The sequence below is a fragment of the Anastrepha ludens genome, chromosome 6 (assembly GCF_028408465.1).
Source record: "Anastrepha ludens isolate Willacy chromosome 6, idAnaLude1.1, whole genome shotgun sequence".
NCBI classification, from domain to species: domain Eukaryota; kingdom Metazoa; phylum Arthropoda; class Insecta; order Diptera; family Tephritidae; genus Anastrepha; species Anastrepha ludens.
Genome location: NC_071502.1, coordinates 88,335,624 through 88,354,468, shown reverse-complemented (window position 1 = coordinate 88,354,468; position 18,845 = coordinate 88,335,624). Strand labels below are relative to the sequence as shown.

The window sequence follows — 18,845 nt, the reverse complement described above, 5'->3', positions numbered from 1 at the left end:
AAAATGGACCAGTTTGGAGATCACTAAGTTGCTAGCTTTGCTAAGCTTACAGTATTATTGTAAATTCTTTTGGTTAACAAATAAATATTTTATAATTTATACAAGTCTTTTAAAATGTGCAGAAAGAATACTTTTTTCTAACAGATAATTGGCAAGATTTTTCTTTCTTCTATAAGTTCTATAGGTCCGCTTTACCATAATTGGGTTGAAGGTAAGGTTCTATCGTATTTTCAATAGGCAGGTAATTTTTCTTAAAAAAAAACCAAAACTGGCTAGTGAGTCATTGGGAATTGTTTTTGTTTTTTTTACCTTCTGTATAATATAAAAAGAGTCCTTGTAAGTTCATCATTGACTTCTGATATTTAAAGTGAAAAACATGTAAGTAGGTAAAGTGCATTTGTATGATTTCCAAAAAAGAAGCAACGCATCGGTTTCATGTAAAAATTTCGTTCCGTGGAGCTGAGCCTCCACGAAAGTGATCGATCTGGACGACCTTCCACGATCGATAATGATTTTTTCGTTGCATGTTGGAAAGTCCACATTTAACAAGTCGAGATATTGCAGAAGAGTGTGGCATTCATCAGACAACTGTTGGAGATCACATTAAATCTCTTGGGTTCGCGTTAAAGCAAATTATTCAGGTTCCACATGAATTAACGGAAAAGAATTTGCCTGATCGGGTAAAAATGTGTTCATCACATCTGATTAGGAACGATGAGGAGCCGTTTTTGGAGAAGCCGATTACTGATCATGAAAAGTGAATACTTTACGAGAATATTAAGAGAAACAAATCTTACAGCAAACCAGGAACATCGTCAGCCACAGTTCCAAAACCAAGAGTCCATCAACGAAAAGTACTGCCTTGTTTGTGGTGGGACAGGAAAGGTCCAGTGTACTACAAATTGCTGAAACTGGGGAAAACCACCAACGCGGAATCGTACTGCAATCAGCTGGATAAATTGAATGCAGCTATCAAACAAAAAAGGCCAGCATTCGCATCCATAAAAGGAATAGTGTTCGATAATGCTCGCCCGCGTACTGAATTTGTTACACAACAAAGACTGAGTGCGTTGGAATGGGAAGCCCTTAGTCACCCACCATATTCACCCGTCATTGCACCATCAGATTATTACCAGATCCCTGCAAAATGATCTAATGGCAAAAGAATGCAAGTCTTTTGAAAGTGTTTCTAAGGCAGTTGCTGACTATTTTTTTTACTCCAAGCACGAAAACATCTACAAAACCGTGATTCATAGAGTACCTGAAAGATGGCAACAAGTTGTAGCACATAACGGAGCATATATAATTGATTAATATTAAACTTATATTTTAATAAATGAATTCAAATATTTTTTTGTTTAAAATACGTCCTAACGTTCCCTTCAATCCAATAACTGTCAGTAATCTGATTTAGTGTTATTCTGATTTTCATTGCCGTGCTTCTGGCGTTTTTTCTCCGACGTGGCAGCATCGTTTCTCATGAACGACCGAATACTATGGCCGTCTTCAATTCGCCATGCGTTAGCGAGTGACGATTAGCTGAAGCAACTGGCACAAATAAGCACACGTTTAGAAGCACTCAATGAGTATTAGTACGATTGCGTTCAGATACGGCTAATCGAGTTGCTTGCATTTCTCTTTTTTTTCTTTTTAGTCTACATTCAACAAAAATATTAAAAAGAGCGAGAACACAAAGCATGTTGGCTGACCACGAGCAACTCTTTGCCCTTCTCCATCGACCTCTCTACCAAAAGTTACGAGCTGCCACAAACAAAAGTTGTCGTGTCTGAACACAGTCTAATGAAGAGAGAAAGTATCAGAAAAGAGAGTTGGCAGCATTGAATATTGTGAGTTATACCAACTGTATGAGATGAAAGGCGTCTTCTTTTCGCCGAGCGTTAGTACCTGGCGAATCGATGAAGCAAGTGGTACACATGAACATGTCTTATACCAGTTTATTGAGGTATAACCACACTCGCTAGTGATGATTCCTGCTCGATAACTTTGTTGTTGCTTTCACATGCAAATTTTTCATCAAGCGAGTAGAGCCCAAACATAGCGAGCAGAGAAGTGGCGAATCGAAGGTGTCTTTAGTAGGTTGCGCATATCTCGGGCGTCCGTAGATTTAACATGAGGAGCAGACGTCTGTTTCATATGCAGCTAAGTTAAATATATTCTGAATACAAATACGAGTTTTTGAAATATTTTTTTCGCTCCCAGCGCCACCTAACGGGTATAAGTGAACTTGTAAACCTTCCTAAGCATGCACATAACACCAACATTTCATTGAATGAGTGCAGGAATGTGTAAACTAAGCACAAAAAAGAAATTTTCGCATTTATATGCATACACACACATACATATATAATATATAAATAAGATATGTACTCGTATGTATATTTGGATTATATATCAGATTTATATATCTCGATCCGATCCTGAAAAATTTGTCTTTTGCCACCGAACCAATCACACTTTTGGCCAGCAAATATACAGTTGCCCGGCTAGCTCAGTCGGTAGAGCATGAGACTCTTAATCTCAGGGTCGTGGGTTCGAGCCCCACGTTGGGCGCAAGTATTTTCTTTTATACGAAATAAGAAAAGTGGTATTGATTATATATTTAAACACATAATCAACAAATATAAAAATTTAATCAAATTTAGATAGTAAAGGTGGAGCAATTGCTCAGAAAATGTTATGATCCAAGATACTAAGGTCCATACACATGGAATGGCTCAATATTTATTCTATGCATAAGCTCATACTGATCAAAGCGTCGTGCTGATACCACGAAGACTGTGGGTTCCGGATCCATACATGGACCGATCGTATTTTTTTTTCAATTTTGTCAAACACACATACATACACATGTGTTTTTTCAGCTGTTTTATGGTCTTGAATAGTAAAAATTGTTTATTATTATTAAGTTTTGTATAAATCTTGTACAAAATTGCTTTTTTATAGCTTTACATGACTTAGACCATTTTCAAAATCAACTAAATATCAACATACCATTATTTCAGAGCAATAAAATATAAACTATATATATCTATGGAGCATTTTTGTATAAGAAATTTAGCAAAAAAAATTTTTTTCCGGGGACACAGTAAACATTTTGTTTATATTGATTTTTTTCGTTTTATCAAGGTTCGCTGTATCGAGTTTTCACTGTAGGCAGAGCTTCTCTTTAAAAGCCAATGCCGAATCATGGTGAAAAGATGTTTAGAGGTGTACTTCTTAGCAGACCGTTTTACGGCTCTGAGCAAATTCGGCAGCCTCAAAATTCAGCTTTAGCTTAGTGAAACACAATACAAATGATGTAGAATCCAAAGTTCCCCTCAACATTTTTTTTTTTTTTACCATACCTGACGAGCAATCCTTGATGTCGAATCGCCGAGTGCGTTCCGCGCATGATAAGTCTCCTCATAAGGCATTCTGTTCAGAGGCGACAACAATTTGGAGGGGAAGTTTGACCGATCGCTATGTACTCGTTTTTTTTGGTGTCACATACCAGCAGACATACAACTTAAATTTGGTAGATAGTCTAAAGAATTTTTTGTACAGTTCATGAAAATGAAATTAATTTTTTTTCTGGTGCTGCTTTAATTATCATTCCCAGGTTATAAATATTATTTCGTTGTTAGCCACTGTAATTTGCTTTTAGGTATTGCCGCAATTTCGATGTGTAACGATGCGGAAATAAGTGACCATGAAACTTGCTCAATTCTATTGGCTTGCCATCACGGCTTAGGTATAGCAATGCATAATAATAATAAACCCAACGATTGCGCTCTTCCTTTCCCTCGTATCGGGCCCCGTCCACATGACATATGGATCATTTTTGTTTTAACGCTGGGCCAAGAAAGACAAGCACTAAAATCTCGAACTTTTCAACTACAGAAAAAATATATCAACTGAATAAAAAGGTGTAGGTTTTTACCATTGTCAATCATTTAGCGAGCGAGTGAGTCCGATATACCAAAAATCCGATATATCAATGCACTGCTGTCTTGATGATCCACATCGAAAATCGTAATAAAGCATCACAGAGCTTTGGTTAACTCTCATGCACATATAAAATCCCATATCCGGGCTGATCAATGTCAGAGAGTTTAAGAGATCTTTTGCGGGACTTGCGCTAGGCAGCAATTTATTTAAAGAGCTGTGTCGGGTCATATGAAGACAACCCTTTAACGACGATTGGTGCGTGCAATCTGACCGCCTCCCGCAGTGGCGGTGTTTTGTATTGCGCTGCACTGCAGATGTCAGGCAAATTCTCACCAACAACTTCAGAGATACCGTTTATTACGATTTCGGTGGCGACTGCGCTGCTTTGTTATTCAATGAGTCGGACGCGAGTAGCAACAATTTCTTAATGCATATTTTTAACCTTGGCGCAAGAGTTCTCAACCTCAGTCACTCTCGTCGCAATAGCGGTTATAGAAAGTTTTAAAACTGAGATTTCCCCAGTTAACTCACAGATTTGTTGCATGACTCTTTCCCCATAAATCAGCAGAACGTTATGGCCCACCTACAACCTCAAGCAATCGTCGACATTAATAAACATGAAACGACGGGACACCTGTAGACTTACGGCAGTCATAACTGGCTTCTGGTCTATCGGAGAACAAGCCGCCAAAATGGGCATCCCTTATAACACATACTGTCATAGTTGTAAACAACCGGGGGAAAAAGAAACAATCTTCCATTTCCTCTGTGAATGCCCTGCCCTATGGAAGGACAGAATGTTAACCCTGGGCAAACCGCTGTTCGAGAGTCTCGAGCAGCTGTCTGGCTTAGAAGTCAACAACCTAATAAGGTTCCTAAACCGCACAGACTGGATATAGTCCTGCTGTAAATAACTGTTAAACAATTTGGTAACGAGGATGTGGCAATAAAATGGTGCGGAAGCGCTAGTTGGATTCTGGATGAATCACCACTCTAACCAACCAACCTTTCCCCATAGCTCTCTATTACTCTTCACTACGGTTGTTAGCTTCTCGATGATGGAGATTAGCTGCTCTTCGTGTTTTATTACAGCCGATGTGGCGATTTGTGGTGTTTTTGGAGGTGATGATGAAACTTTGCGCTGTGGATTTTTGCGTGTTGTTGGCATCACAGAAAACAATCTCAGGTTTTAGTACTCAGTAAAAGGAAGTTATTTCTCACGAACAAGTTTATATGCAGCAATGCCAATTTTAATAGCAAAAATACTCAGATAAATGTGTAAAACTTAGGAGCACAACAAAAACACATGTCTTATAACATTTTTGCGAGGGATGAACCTATTGCTAATTCGAACCTGCTTGATTTTGTTTTCTGAAAATCAAATTTTGTAAAAAATCTTAATTTAAGTGCTTAGAATGTTATTTACATTGATGATAATATGTATCGGATGTTTTTTAGGGCTTGAGAAATTAAAATGATAATACAAAAAAAAAAAACATATTGTTGGAATGCAGTAGATAAATTCATGGCATTTATTTTTCGAATATTACATATATCTGGCATATGTTCGCCTCGGCTACGAGTTTACATGATCGATTCGATCGGTCCAATTTTTGACTACTTTTTCATGACTTCAATGGGGGCTTGAATATAGCAATAAATCGATTATTAAATGCGCCGTGTGGCAAGTTGCCGTCTTGTTGAAACCAAATGTCGTCGGTGTTTAGCTGATTAATTTTTGGAAGCAAAAGTTCAGTCTGCATGGCTCGATAGCGCTCGCCATTCACCATAACGGCAGCTCCTCAAAGTAAATTTCCACAATTTGCAAACGTTGTGCTGGCGTTAAGGGGTTACATCTAGTTAGAATTTTCAAAAATCGTTTTTTTTTTATTTCATTTTTGTAATGTACATATATTTAAGTAAACACTATGAAAATTTCAAGTCATTCCGAAGATTATTTTTGAAGTTATACGCATAAATGTAACGACGCGTCAGAGCACTTTAAATTAGCTTTTAAAACTTTAACCTTGTTTTTCTCAAAACTGTGTTTTGAAAGTCGGTGACCACGATTTCTCGGAAACGGCTAAACCGGTTAGCCTGAAATTTTTACACCGGCTTCTGAACTATATTTTCTAGTACTTAATCGAAGCTTTTTTAAAACCGATAAACATTTTTTTGTTTATACACAATTTAAGGCCAAAACTATTCCAAAAAATAGATTTTTTTTTTTTGAGAAGCCGCCATTTTGTCAATAATTTTTTTTTTGCTTATTCCTTCGATTAATTACAAGAATATACAATACTTTAATCAAATCCGTTTGGTTTTTTCATTTTAGATAATCCACTTCGGAGATATAGTGGTCACCGTAAAACGTTATTTTTTGGAGGGGTTCCTGGAAATCTGCTGTAGCATCTATAAAAACTGTTATTCTTGCAAATAAAATTTTTTTAAATATTATTCAAAGTTACCATAATATGTGTACAAAGGCTTAAAACAATTAATTCAGAAGTTTTCTCAGGAAAATTTTTTTAAAAACCTCATTTTTCAGGGCTTCTAACTAGATGTAACCCCTTAAACGATACATGATGACTTGCGGAACCTTACTGAACAGAAATGTCAACACAGTCTGACATTCTCAGCTGTCAAACCATGGTTATCGAACTCGATAGTTCTCATGCAGCTAAAAAAATAAACACCCGTTACATTAACTCCTCAATTTGGCTTGCTTGTTAAATTTTTGAAGATTAATAAATAAATAAATATCGGAAATGTACGAAGAGCTGAAGCCGTTCGTGCTCTAGCTGATGATTTGTCTCCTCACGGACGTCCATTCATCTGTGTGACTAACGAAAACAAAGAAAAATTTAATAAATTCTAAAAGTAACAAAAAATGCCTCTGCAATATTATTGTTTTTTTTTTTGTTTTTGTTATTTTAAAAATACCACCCCTTATAAAAAATCGATTATTATTTAAAGTCATATGCATAAATTTTTTTATTTAAATTGTAATTGAAATTTTATTGTTAGGTGGCTTTGCAAAATTGAATTAATCAAAAATTGAATGCAATAAATCAAAAAAATATAAAAAAACTAAAAATGGTAAAAAATATATACAAAAAACGAACACTTTCATTGCCATTTAAACGTTATGGATTTTTGCTAATTTCGCATGGCTTGTAATTTGTTGCTTTCAATGCCATAACTTTTTTGCTATTGTTGTTGTATGTACAATTTTATTTTAAAGTGATTACGCTGCCTTCCGTTTATTATTATTTTTTTTGGTTTTTGTTTTTGTTGTTGTTGTTTTTTTTGTTTTTCATTACAAAATCAATTCAAAGCAAGCCATTTCTCATTTTATTTTATTTGTATTTTATTTAAAATGTTTACTTGTTTGGTTTGCTTGGGTCTGAATTAATCAGTTTAACTAGCCGTAGTGGCCAGTGCGCTTTACTATTTATTGTTTTTGTTGTGCGTTTGCTAATTATTCGAGGCGAATGACTGAACTTAACCTACTGAAACACAAAACAACAAAGCAATTTCATGAAAATGCAAAAGTTATTATTGCAGAGAAGCAAATAAACAAAACAATACGGCTCTCTTCCTCCATACTCAGCTATGCACTTGCACATGTGTATATGTATGTATGTGTGTATGTAGCTTAACATCTCGGCAATTAATTGTTCATTTCAAACAACTATACAAATAACTCTCAAATTTGATTGAAGTGATTGAAGTGGCGGCAGTTCCTTATTCTGTTATCGTCATTTTGAAAATGTCATCAAGTACACCAGTACGGCGCTTTAGTGCTACTTGGGAAGCGCCAGAGTGGCACTTCAAACATTTCACCTCTCACCTAAGCCAGTGCGTTGTGTTCGCGCTCTTGATTGTTTCAAAGCATTCTTTAATTTATGCAAAGAAGGGGAGAGAAGTATGCCGAGATAATGCATGAATCCCTTTCTGCAAAGAAGCGAAATGCACAATTTGGAACACTAAAATTATCAAAATTTCTGCCTTTGTGAGCGTCACAAACAACACCAAAAGGCTGTCAAACATGCAAAAATACAACTCATTGCTTCACCGATGTTGGCAATTCATGACTTAAAATACTGCGTAACATGAATTGCCAACTTCATTCAATTTGCTATCTCGTTTGCATTGAGATTGACCATTGAAAAACATCAAAAATTTAGTGTCGAGACGTTAAGTATGTAAATGCGCCTATTTATGTGAATGTTAGTAATGGAAAGGGGCATATATACCACATATGTATCTACATATTTACAGTGCAAACAAGCATACGCTTTCATAAAAGTTTATTAGTGAAATTCAATTCATTGTTTTGCTTTACAAATCATCAATTTATTGTGACATTTTTGTTGAATTCGAACTTCTCAAACTCGATGCGAAGCGACATCAATTTGTATGTCCGTCTGTCCATTTAGGTTCACTCAAATGTGCTAAATTGGATGCACGTGCACGGAGAGCAACTGGTAAATTCCTAACGAATGAGAAGCTATGAACTGCCATTAGCGCAGTAATGTCATGAAATGTAGAAAAAAAATATTTCAAAAGGGTACTAATTTTCCTCTCTGCTCCCTTTCTTTGCTGCAAGTGCATTCTTGAAATACTTGAAATCTGGTAAAACTCTTTCAATGTTCTAATCAAAGGTGCTTTCGAGCCATAAACAGCTCTAACCTGCTCTAGAGAGAATAAATCATTACTCCGAAGATTTTTTAGCGGTATGTGAAAATGCACTCCAAGAGTAAAGGCAAGCCAGCTGCCCCATTTAGAACATCGAAAACAAAGCAGAGTGAAAGTATACTTCTTCTTCTTCTTTGTAACGATTTTAAAGTTAGTAATGCAAGGTGTTTGCATGCATACGGAATCGGATCAGTGAAGTTCGCAGATCTGAGAGCAAAACGCAGAAATTTCTTTTGAATGCGTTCAAGTCTACTGATGTAGCTCTGATGATATGACGTCCAAATAAAAACGGCATACTTCAGCTTGGATCGTACGAGTGAAGTAAATAGTGACTTCAAAGAGTAAGGATCCGTAAAATCGGAGGCAAAACGCCGAATGAAGGCAAGTGAAGAATGACAAAATTCAAATGACTAAGAAACTGAAAAGTGGCGCGAGTTCTTTATAAAATATGAGGTAGAGATGAAATGTTTTGACTTAGAAAATGATACATGAAAGCATATTTGAATATTTAGTTGAAGTAATATAGTTTCCTATCATAGCTTGAGATGCCAGCCAACCGGAACATCGAAAATTCTAAAAAAAAGTTCGGCGGCTTACAGAAGGTTTTAAGACCGGGGCGTTTTCCTGTAAGAATAAAGACGGCGAACTGGTGAATGACATCCAGAGCAATCTTAAATTATGGAGGGAACACTTCTCGAACCTGTTAAACAGTGATAGCTGCGTATGTCACAGAGAATGTGAGAATCCCGATACCCCAATCGTCAACGACGGAACTGTCGTTCCGCTACCCGACCATGACGAGGTGAGAATAGCAATATCACGGCTAAAGAACAACAAAGCCGTGGGCGCCGACGGACTGCCGGCTGAGCTATTCAAACATGGCGGCGAGGACCTGGTAAGGTGCATGCATCAGCTCCTATGCAAAATATGGTCGGATGAAAGCATGCCTGCCGGTTGGAATTTAAGTGTGATCTGCCCAATCCAAAAGAAGGGAGACCCCGCAATCTGTGCCAATTACCGTGGGATTAGTCTTCTAAATATCGCCCATAAGGTTCTAGCGAGAGTATTGTGTGAAAGGCTGAAGCCCACCGTCAACCAACTGATTGGACCTTATCAGTGTGGCTTTAGACCTGGAAAGTCTGCCATCGACCAAATATTCACAATACGCCAAATCTTGGAAAATACCCATGAAAGGAGAATCGACACACACCATCTTTTCGTCGATTTCAAAGCTGCATTCGACAGTACGGAAAGGAGTTACTTTTATGCCGCGATGTCTGAATTTGGTATCCCCACAAAACTAATACGGCTTTGCAAGATGACTTTGCTCAACACCAGCAGCGCCGTCAGAATTGGGAAGGCCCTCTCCGAGCCGTTTGATACCAAAGGAGGTTTCAGACAGGGTGACTCGCTGTCATGTGACTTCTTTAACCTGATGTTGGAGAGCATCGTACGAGCCGCAGAACTTAATCGCTCCGGCACAATTTTTTATAAGAGCGTACAATTGTTGGCGTATGCCGATGATATCGGCATCATCTTCCTTAACAACCGCGCTGTTAGTTCTGCCTTCGCCAAACTGGATAAAGAGGCACTACGAATGGGTCTGGTGGTGAACGAGGACAAATCGAAGTAGCTCCTGTCTTCAAACAAACAATCGGCGCACTCGCGTATCGGCACCCACATCACTGTTGACAGTTATACTTTTGAGGTTGTAAAAGACTTCGTGTACTTAGGAACCAGCACTAACACCGATAACAATGTCAGCCTTGAAATCCAACGTAGAATCTCTCTTGCCAACAAGTGCTACTTTGGACTAAGTAGGCAACTGAGCAGTAAAGTCGTCTATCGACGAACAAAACTAACACTCTACAAGACTCTCATCATGCCCGTCCTAACGTATGGCGCAGAAGCTTGGACGATGACAACATCCGATGAAGCGACGCTTGGCGTGTTCGAGAGAAAGATTCTGCGTAAGATTTTTGGACCTTTGCACGTTGGCAACGGCGAATGTCGCAGACGATGGAACGATGAGCTGTATGAGCTTTACGACGACAAAGATCTAGCGGCTACGTTGGCTGGGTCATGTCGTCCGAATGGATACAAACGCTCCGGCTTTGAAAGTATTCGATGCGGTACCAGCTAGTGGTAGCAGAGGAGGAGGAAGTCGTCCAATTGGCGCCGGTTAACACGAGAAAGAAACGACTGGCGCGCTTTGTTAAACTCGGCCATAATCGTGTAAGCAGTTATCGCGCCAATTAAGAAGAGAAGAAGAAGATTCCTATCACACCATGTCAAGACGTTGCTGAGGTCTAATTGAAGAGTGTCTGAATCAGACAGGCTTAGTACAGTTTTAAACATTATCTTTTCTTATCCGGTGGACTAAAACTCGAAAATTTAGGGTGTTTTTAAGATTTTTGTTTTTAGAATAAAAAAATTAAAAACTATATTTAAATTTTTTAGGCTTTTCACTTAACTTCTTTTAAATACAAAAATTAAAAAAATTAAATAAAATGTTTGTTTGATTTTTAATCATTTTAAGAATGGCTCTGAAGTTGACCCTCCCGAAAAATTGGACCTGGACGGTGTAGTCCATTTTGGCTCTTCTATTTATCTGAAACACAAAACTCAAAAAAATTATTAATCAGTATGACTGTATGTCCCGTTACTAAAATAAAAAGCAAAAAAAAAATTGACAAAATGTCGAGGTTTTGAATTTGACACTCTAAAAATACGAAATAATTGAAATAATAATATGATTCTAAGGGTGATAGCCATTGATGTTGTGAACAACATATTAAAATTTCATAGGATGCGATTGACAACACCAGGCCGAAAAAAGTCGTTACGAGATAAATGAGTTAAAAGTTTGAGGTGCAGGAGCGCGCGGACCGCTCTCTACCTAGTAAATGGGCTGTAGAAGCTATAATATTGTGAATTTTCGCATGATAATTTCACAGAATATTCTTAAGATACTTTCGAAATATTGAAAAAAAAAAACAAAAAATTGATTTTTTGAAATTTCTAGACCATCGGGTCCCCTATAATTGAGGTAATTAATTTTTTAATTTTGTACTCAACTTTGATGTTCACTCACAATTGCAAGAATTAAGGTAATTCAATGAACATTTCATAGATGAAAATATTTAGATTTTATTTGTGAAAATAGGTAAATCGAGAAAAATCAGCTGTAAATAGCTGGCTATTGAGCTTCACCTAATATACTATACCAGCAGAGCAAGGAAACCCGTCGCACTACCCTCACAAAAAAAAAACGAAGGAGAAAAAGAGAAGCTAGAATTTTTATTTGAATTTTCACAAATTTAAAATGTTTTGCGAAAGTTTCTTATGAATGAAATCACAAAAAATTATTTGAAGAAATATAGTATCACAAACTTTTCATTTTATTAAATCTACGTTTACAGAACCTGACAAACTAGCGGTACGAAATGAAGCTAATATATAAAGATAGGATTTCTTCTTCTTAGCAAGACAGTCATTGGTGAACCATGGCTTCATTCAGAACTTTTCGCCATTCATCTCTATCTAAGGCTACTTCCTTCCACCGCCGCACGTTCAGTTTTGCAAGGCTATCTTCAACGTCTTAGTACCATCTCTTTCTGCGGCGGCCTCTTCTTCTTCGCCCTCCAACAGGGTGCAACTCTATTGCCTTTCGAGTTGTTCTCTGATTGGGCATTCTTAACACAGTTTCGTGTTATCTTATTCGATAAGTACCGTCCTGGAGTTTTGTAATTATATCCTTAACTTTCGAGCGCGAGATAATAATTTTGACTTAAGCAGTTTCAAATTAGAGTAATAAGACTTATTTGCCGCTAAAACGTCTGTCACTAATTGTCAATGACATATCCTTATTGGTTGATATTTTGATACCCAAATAGCTAAATTCTTGCGCATCTCGAATGCATAGTCTCCGATTAGCAGGTCATCATGTCTTAAAGCGGACCATAAAATTCGTTTTCCCTGTATTAATTCTTAGCCCGGTAGTTCGTACAATTTTTTCCAGTTTTTTAAGGAGTTAGGTGTAGTCAGAACTTTCAAAAAATTTCAGTTTTTTTTGCATTTTCTTAAAGTAAACTATCTAAAAAATATTGTGTGAAAATTTGAAGTGAATCCGACAAATACTTTTTGAGTTATTCAACGATTAAAAAGGGCGCTCGGTCGCACAGGAGCGATAGCAAAACTTTAAATGCGTTTTTCTCAGAACTGCGTTTTTTGAACTTGTGATCACAGTAACTTAGAAGACGTTTGGAAGATTTCAATAAATTTATACTGCTTGTGAAGAACATAAAAAGCTCGTGACTGATCGATGGATTTTTTTCAAAAATTTCGTTTTTTTAAACAATTAATTATCGGGTTTTTTCTCGAAAATCTGAAAAATATTTTCCGAGCCCGCCATATTGTTAATTTTGATCAGGAACACGATTATCTATTAATAAAATTTTTCTATTTCCCTTGTCCGATTGATTTTAGTTGAATCTCCAAGGACTTGTGATGTTCACCGCAAAGGACTTCCTGAGAAAACGGCTCCACACAAACAGCGATACCTTCTACAATTATTGTCTTTTCTTGTTGAAATTTTGCTAAAGTCAAGTCGATCTATTAATGCTATGTTTTTATTTTTGTAAAATAAAGCAATTGACTAGCAAAAAAAAAATGATTGAAAATCATCATTTTGATCAATCTTTTATTATCTTTCAAAAGTGACGCGCAGAAGTCAGTAGTGAGTAACTCCCTGACGGTACCTTTTTTTATATCATCTTTGACATCTGTCAAGTAAGAAAGATGTACAATTTCACACGAAACAAGAACGCGTTCAAATTATTGAAATTTATTGTAAAAATATTGGGTAGTCGAAAAAGTCTTTTCGTATTTTGTCAATAGATGTCGTTGGAGTCATCTATCTCCAGTGCTACCAATCACATTGTGTCATATCATATGGTGTTAGAAAGGCGACATTTTAAGCTTCATTGAACCAAAAAAAAATTTAATTCGGAGAAGTTGAAAAAAATGTATAGCTGTTCAAAAATGAGTGAAAATAATGAAGAAATTCGCTATATTTTGAAATTTTTGTATAAAAAAGGGAAGAATGCCACGCAAGCCACCAATGAAATTTGTGAAGTTTACGGAGACGATGCTGTATCAGTTCGTGTAGCACAACAATGGTTCGCTCGCTTCCGTTCTGGAAATTTCGATGTGAAAGATGCACCTCGCTCCGGTCGACCTATCGTTGAAAAAGTCGATGAAATTATGGAAAAGATTGACCAGGACATAAGATGCCATGACATCGCCAAGGTACTAAACATTCATCATCAAACGGTTTCGAACCATTTAAAAAAGGCTGGTTACAAAAAGAAGCTCGATGTTTGGGTACCACATGATTTGTCTGTGAAAAATATAATGGACCAAATTAACATCTGCGATTCTTTGCTGAAACGAAAAGTGGATCAAAGACGACAATAATGTGCGAAAAAGATTATGGTGCAAGGGTGGTGAAGCTCAACAAATGGTCGCAAAGCCAGGATTGACGCCTCGAAAGGTTATGCTGTGTGTTTGATGGGACTGGAAAGGAGTCATCCACTATGAGCTGCTCCAGCCTGCTCGAACGATTGATTCTACACTTTACTGTCAACAACTGATGAGATTGAAGCGAGCAATCGAAAAAAAACGGCCAGAACTGATCAGCAGAAAGGGTGTCGTCTTCCATGAAAATTACTTGTCGCAGTTTTTCGCCGAGAAACCACAAAAGTTTTACACTGATGGAATAATGTCTCTAGAAGAAAAATGGCAAAAGGTGGTCATATGGTACATATTTGGTTTAATAAAGTTCATTATAAATATAAAAAAAATGAGTTGAAGTTTGATCAGAAATACAAAAAGACTTTTTCGACTACCCAAACATCCCAAAATTCGTGATTTTTTGGAGGAAATAATCACGCGAATGGGCCGATAATTCAAAGGTTAGTGAAAAAATTGTAAGAAATTAATTCTGTTGCTGAAAAATAGTGACATCTGAAATAGTCAAAATCTTTAAATATTTTATTTTAAATCAAGGAAGTATTAGAATTACTTCTGGAAATGGCCTCAGGTACTGCAATTGCCAATTGCGCACAAAAGCGCTGTGGAAGTCAGTGCCAACTAATCAGCTATGAAGAGGAATTTTCCAAATTGCTCACAACAGCGAAAATATTTGGACTTGAATTGCGTCTAGTCTGCAAATCTATAAATTAGCATTTGCATGTATTATATACATACATACATACCAAAAATATATTATATAATATTATAATTCAGTAAATTTCTTGCAACTTTGTTATCCAGTGGAATTGAATACCACCGCACTTTGATTGCTCGCTAGTTCTTAGCACCTACACGGTTTTGTTTTTTTTTCTTCTATTTTACTGTTGGAGATTTATTTTCTAAGTCGATTGTGTAATATAAGCACTTTGGCAAATTTTGTACAATTGGCCCTGTGGCGCAATGGATAACGCGTCTGACTACGGATCAGAAGATTCCAGGTTCGACTCCTGGCAGGGTCGCTTCACATGATGTGTTCGAAACTTTTTATTTTTTCCCCCTTTTTTTAATATTATATTTAATAATAAATCATTAAAAAAGAAACACTTTCAATCCCTCTTTTAACCCTGCACGCCAAACCGTAGCTTTGTTTTGATGCCTTTAAATCACAATTTGTTTTTGAGGTTTCATATCGATAGTTTTCGAGAAAAGCGACACAACTCAAAATTAACTCAAATTCGGAGTTCTGCCGTTAAAAGCAAAAATCAACTACAGAGTTTATATATTTTTATCTGGAAAAGCGTCATAAGCGAATCTTGAAGCAATTCTGAGAGATGGCGTTAGTGTCGTTTTGTCAGGTGATCGAAATGGCGCGTCAATTATCTAGAAAGCTGACCCACCTCAGTATTTTGTATTTTTGAATTATGTCACTTTTCTCAAAAACCATCGATATATTAATTACAATGGCACACAAAAAAAAAAGTTGTCTGTACAATGGGCGCCACCTATCCACTGGCATGTTTTTTGACCTGCTGAATACGAATTTCAAGTCAGTTTGGGCCGTCCAGCCTTCGCTTTCGAGTAAATTGCAAAAAACCCCAAAAAATTGCGAAAATTCGAATAATATAGCAAAAATAGCAAAAAATGGATAAAATAGCAGAAAATTGCTGCTGAAAAAATTGAAAAAAAAAATTGTAAACACAATTAAATAAATTGATTGTATTGTTTATTAACAAAATACAAGATTAAAATCTTAAAATTCAAAAAAATTCTAAAATCTATGAAAATGACGTATAAAAAGAATTAGAAGAATGATTTTCCTAACTTTCAAACTGTTGTCCGGTGGTATCGAACTCTTTTATTTTCAAATAATCTACGGAGAGGATTTTTCTTTCGTTTGCTATTATCTTTTGGTACGAGTATATCTCTTTTGAGTGTCCAGAAATAGTCTGCCATCATGTTGATATTCCAATTTCCTTGATATCTAGTCTCCATTTCACTTAGGTCTTGATGAAAACGTTCTCGCTGTTCTTCACTGTACTCCCCAAGATTCTCAGGAAAGTAGTCGATGTGGGAAGCTAGGAAGTGTAATTTTAGATTCATTAAGCATCCTAAGTTTTTGTAATTTGTCACTAATTCTTCGACTATTGTTCTGTAATTTTCACTTTTATTATTTCCTAAAAAGTTATGACACAGGTTTTTTAAACTTACCCAAGGTGCTCTCTCCGTATCATTCATTTTACCTATAAAATTAGCATCCTGAAATAGAGTTCTAATTTGGGGTCCATTAAAAATTCCCTCTTTTAATTTGGCATCGCTTATCGCCGGAAACTTTTCTCTCAAGTACTGAAAACAATCACCATCCTTGTCCAGAGCTTTGACATATTTTTTCATGTGGCCTAATTTGATGTGAAGTGGCGGTAGCAGATAGCTTGAAGGCTGAATTAATGGTGTTCGTATTACATTTTGAGTACCGACATTTAATTGCACTCTCGTAGGCCATTCTTTTTTCACATAGTGATTCTTTCTGTCTCTGCTAGCCCACAAACATAGATAGCAAGGATATTTCTGACCCTGACCAGACGCCGATACTGAGTTTCTGAATCCCTGCATTGTAAAGTACTCATCACTTGCACCTGCCATGACGGCACACACGCCGTTAGCCCAAGGCGGTTTTTTGCAGTTTTATGAATGTTTGAGGGGACTATGGGCCAAATTCATTGCAGAATCAGATCGAGCAGATTAAATTACATGAAAATCTTTGTCAATGTCAAAATTTTTTTTACCAAATTTTTTATCCCAATTTTCTCCGATTTTTGCAATTCTTAAGGATATTTTACAATTTTTTTAGAATTAAAAAAGTTTATGAATTAAGTGCGATCGAAATTAGTATGTAACGGGTCAAAATATATAAAAATTATGCTTTCCTTAGATCTAAATTTTTTTTTTTTTTTGCCAAAAGATCGAATTTTCGCTATTTTTTGGGTTTTTTTCCGATTTACTCGAAGTTGAAGGTTGGACGGCCCAAACTGACTTAAAGTTCGTATTCAGGAGGTCGAAAGAGATGCCCGTAGATAGGTGGCGCCCGGTGTACAGACAATTTTTTTTTTTTTTTTGTGTGCCGGTGTTATTATTCCCATCAGCTTAAACCCACTTAAAAAAATCGACCGTCTTTAGTGAATAGACGCAAATATGGGAGCTAATGCCGCATCCACCATACTCTCCGGATATTGCACCTTGTGATTATCACCTTTTCCGTGGACTTCATTACCATATGAGTAACAAGAACTACTCCTCAAATGAAGCTATAAAAAAGGATATCGAAGTATCTTTTGGCTCCAAGGACAAACAATTTTTTGAGCAGGGAATTAAAAATTTGCCTAAACGTTGGGAAGCCATTGTAAATAATGAAGGAAAATATATTTTTGATTAATAAATACTTTAAACATCTTTTTTGTTAATTTTAAAACCACCTGTAAAAAACGCACGAACTTAGGGACTGACCTAATATAATGAAACGAAACGAAATTTGAAAATTATTAAAAAATAGGTTAATAATAAATAATAAAAATATTTTGAAGCATAATTTCAAACCCTCATTTTTGTGTATAAACAAGTCCTATGCTCCCTTCTTTAAAGTTTAATACAGAAATATTAATTACATAAAAAGTTATAACAACGCGAATGTGTAAATTCAACTACAATAATACTCGATTCTACTCAGATGGCTTTTAGTGAACTAAGTAGAGTTTGACAATAATACAGACCGGTAGAAATTAAATTTAAAGGCCAAGAAGAGGTAAAGAGTGCAAAACGTGAAGTGTTGCGAGTTTTATAAGGCAAAATGCGAGTTCGGCATATCAAGAATTTCCAGAAAAATATTGTCAACCAGCTCTTGGTTCTGAAAGTCTATAGGAGTTTTGTCGGCCTTTATAATCTATGAGTCAGCTTAGCTCTGCTAATGCGATCCGTTTGGCTGCTATTACACTAATAGCTGTATTGCATCTACGAGCGCGTGCGTATAATTTTAGAAAAATTATTATCTTAAATTCTTTATCGCAAATATGCGCACTTTGATTTACTTGTGTAATTCTTTTCACAACATTAAATCCATTTCATTCATAAAAAAATTTTATTCAACAGAAAATTACTAGTTATTATGGCAGGTGCTGATTACGTGACTCACCCAGTGAAGGGTTAATCGCCTTTGCCTGACGTTCACAGAAATTCTTGGTTAGAATTCTTAGCTTTTTGCTGAACCCAGCGATAAAACGTGCGTTTGTCAAAATATTAGCATCAGCCTCCGTGGCGCAATTGGCTAGCGCGTTCGGCTGTTAACCGAAAGGTTGGTGGTTCGAGCCCACCCGGGGGCGCATTAATTTTTTTTTTTTTAACTGATATTTTATTTTATTTAGTTGTTGTAAATTTATACTTTTCTGTAAACATTTTTATTATACCTGCTCTAAGCGCTACTAATTCGAGCGCCTAGCATTTTTTAATATCCTCTTACTAACCCTGTTTCGAAATTATCAGAGAAATTCATGAATTTACGTTCTCTGAAATTATAAGCACAAAACTATTTTTTTTTCTATAAATATGTAGTACTTTATGCTACAACAAAAACTATGTAACTCAAAGTTTCAAACATTGTCCAAATTTTTTAG

At 36.2% G+C, this 18,845-nt stretch overlaps 1 protein-coding gene and 3 non-coding genes across 5 annotated transcripts in view; all 4 read left to right on the top strand.

The window, feature by feature from the left end:
- LOC128867546 (homeobox protein 5-like) overlaps positions 1-18,845 on the top strand; it is a 276,653-nt gene that overhangs the window by 79,152 nt on the left and 178,656 nt on the right. The window lies entirely within an intron of this gene.
- Positions 2,499-2,571, top strand: Trnak-cuu (transfer RNA lysine (anticodon CUU)). The gene has a single exon. It is a non-coding gene; the product is annotated as a tRNA-Lys (tRNA).
- Positions 15,131-15,203, top strand: Trnar-acg (transfer RNA arginine (anticodon ACG)). The gene has a single exon. It is a non-coding gene; the product is annotated as a tRNA-Arg (tRNA).
- On the top strand, positions 18,481-18,554 carry Trnan-guu (transfer RNA asparagine (anticodon GUU)). The gene has a single exon. It is a non-coding gene; the product is annotated as a tRNA-Asn (tRNA).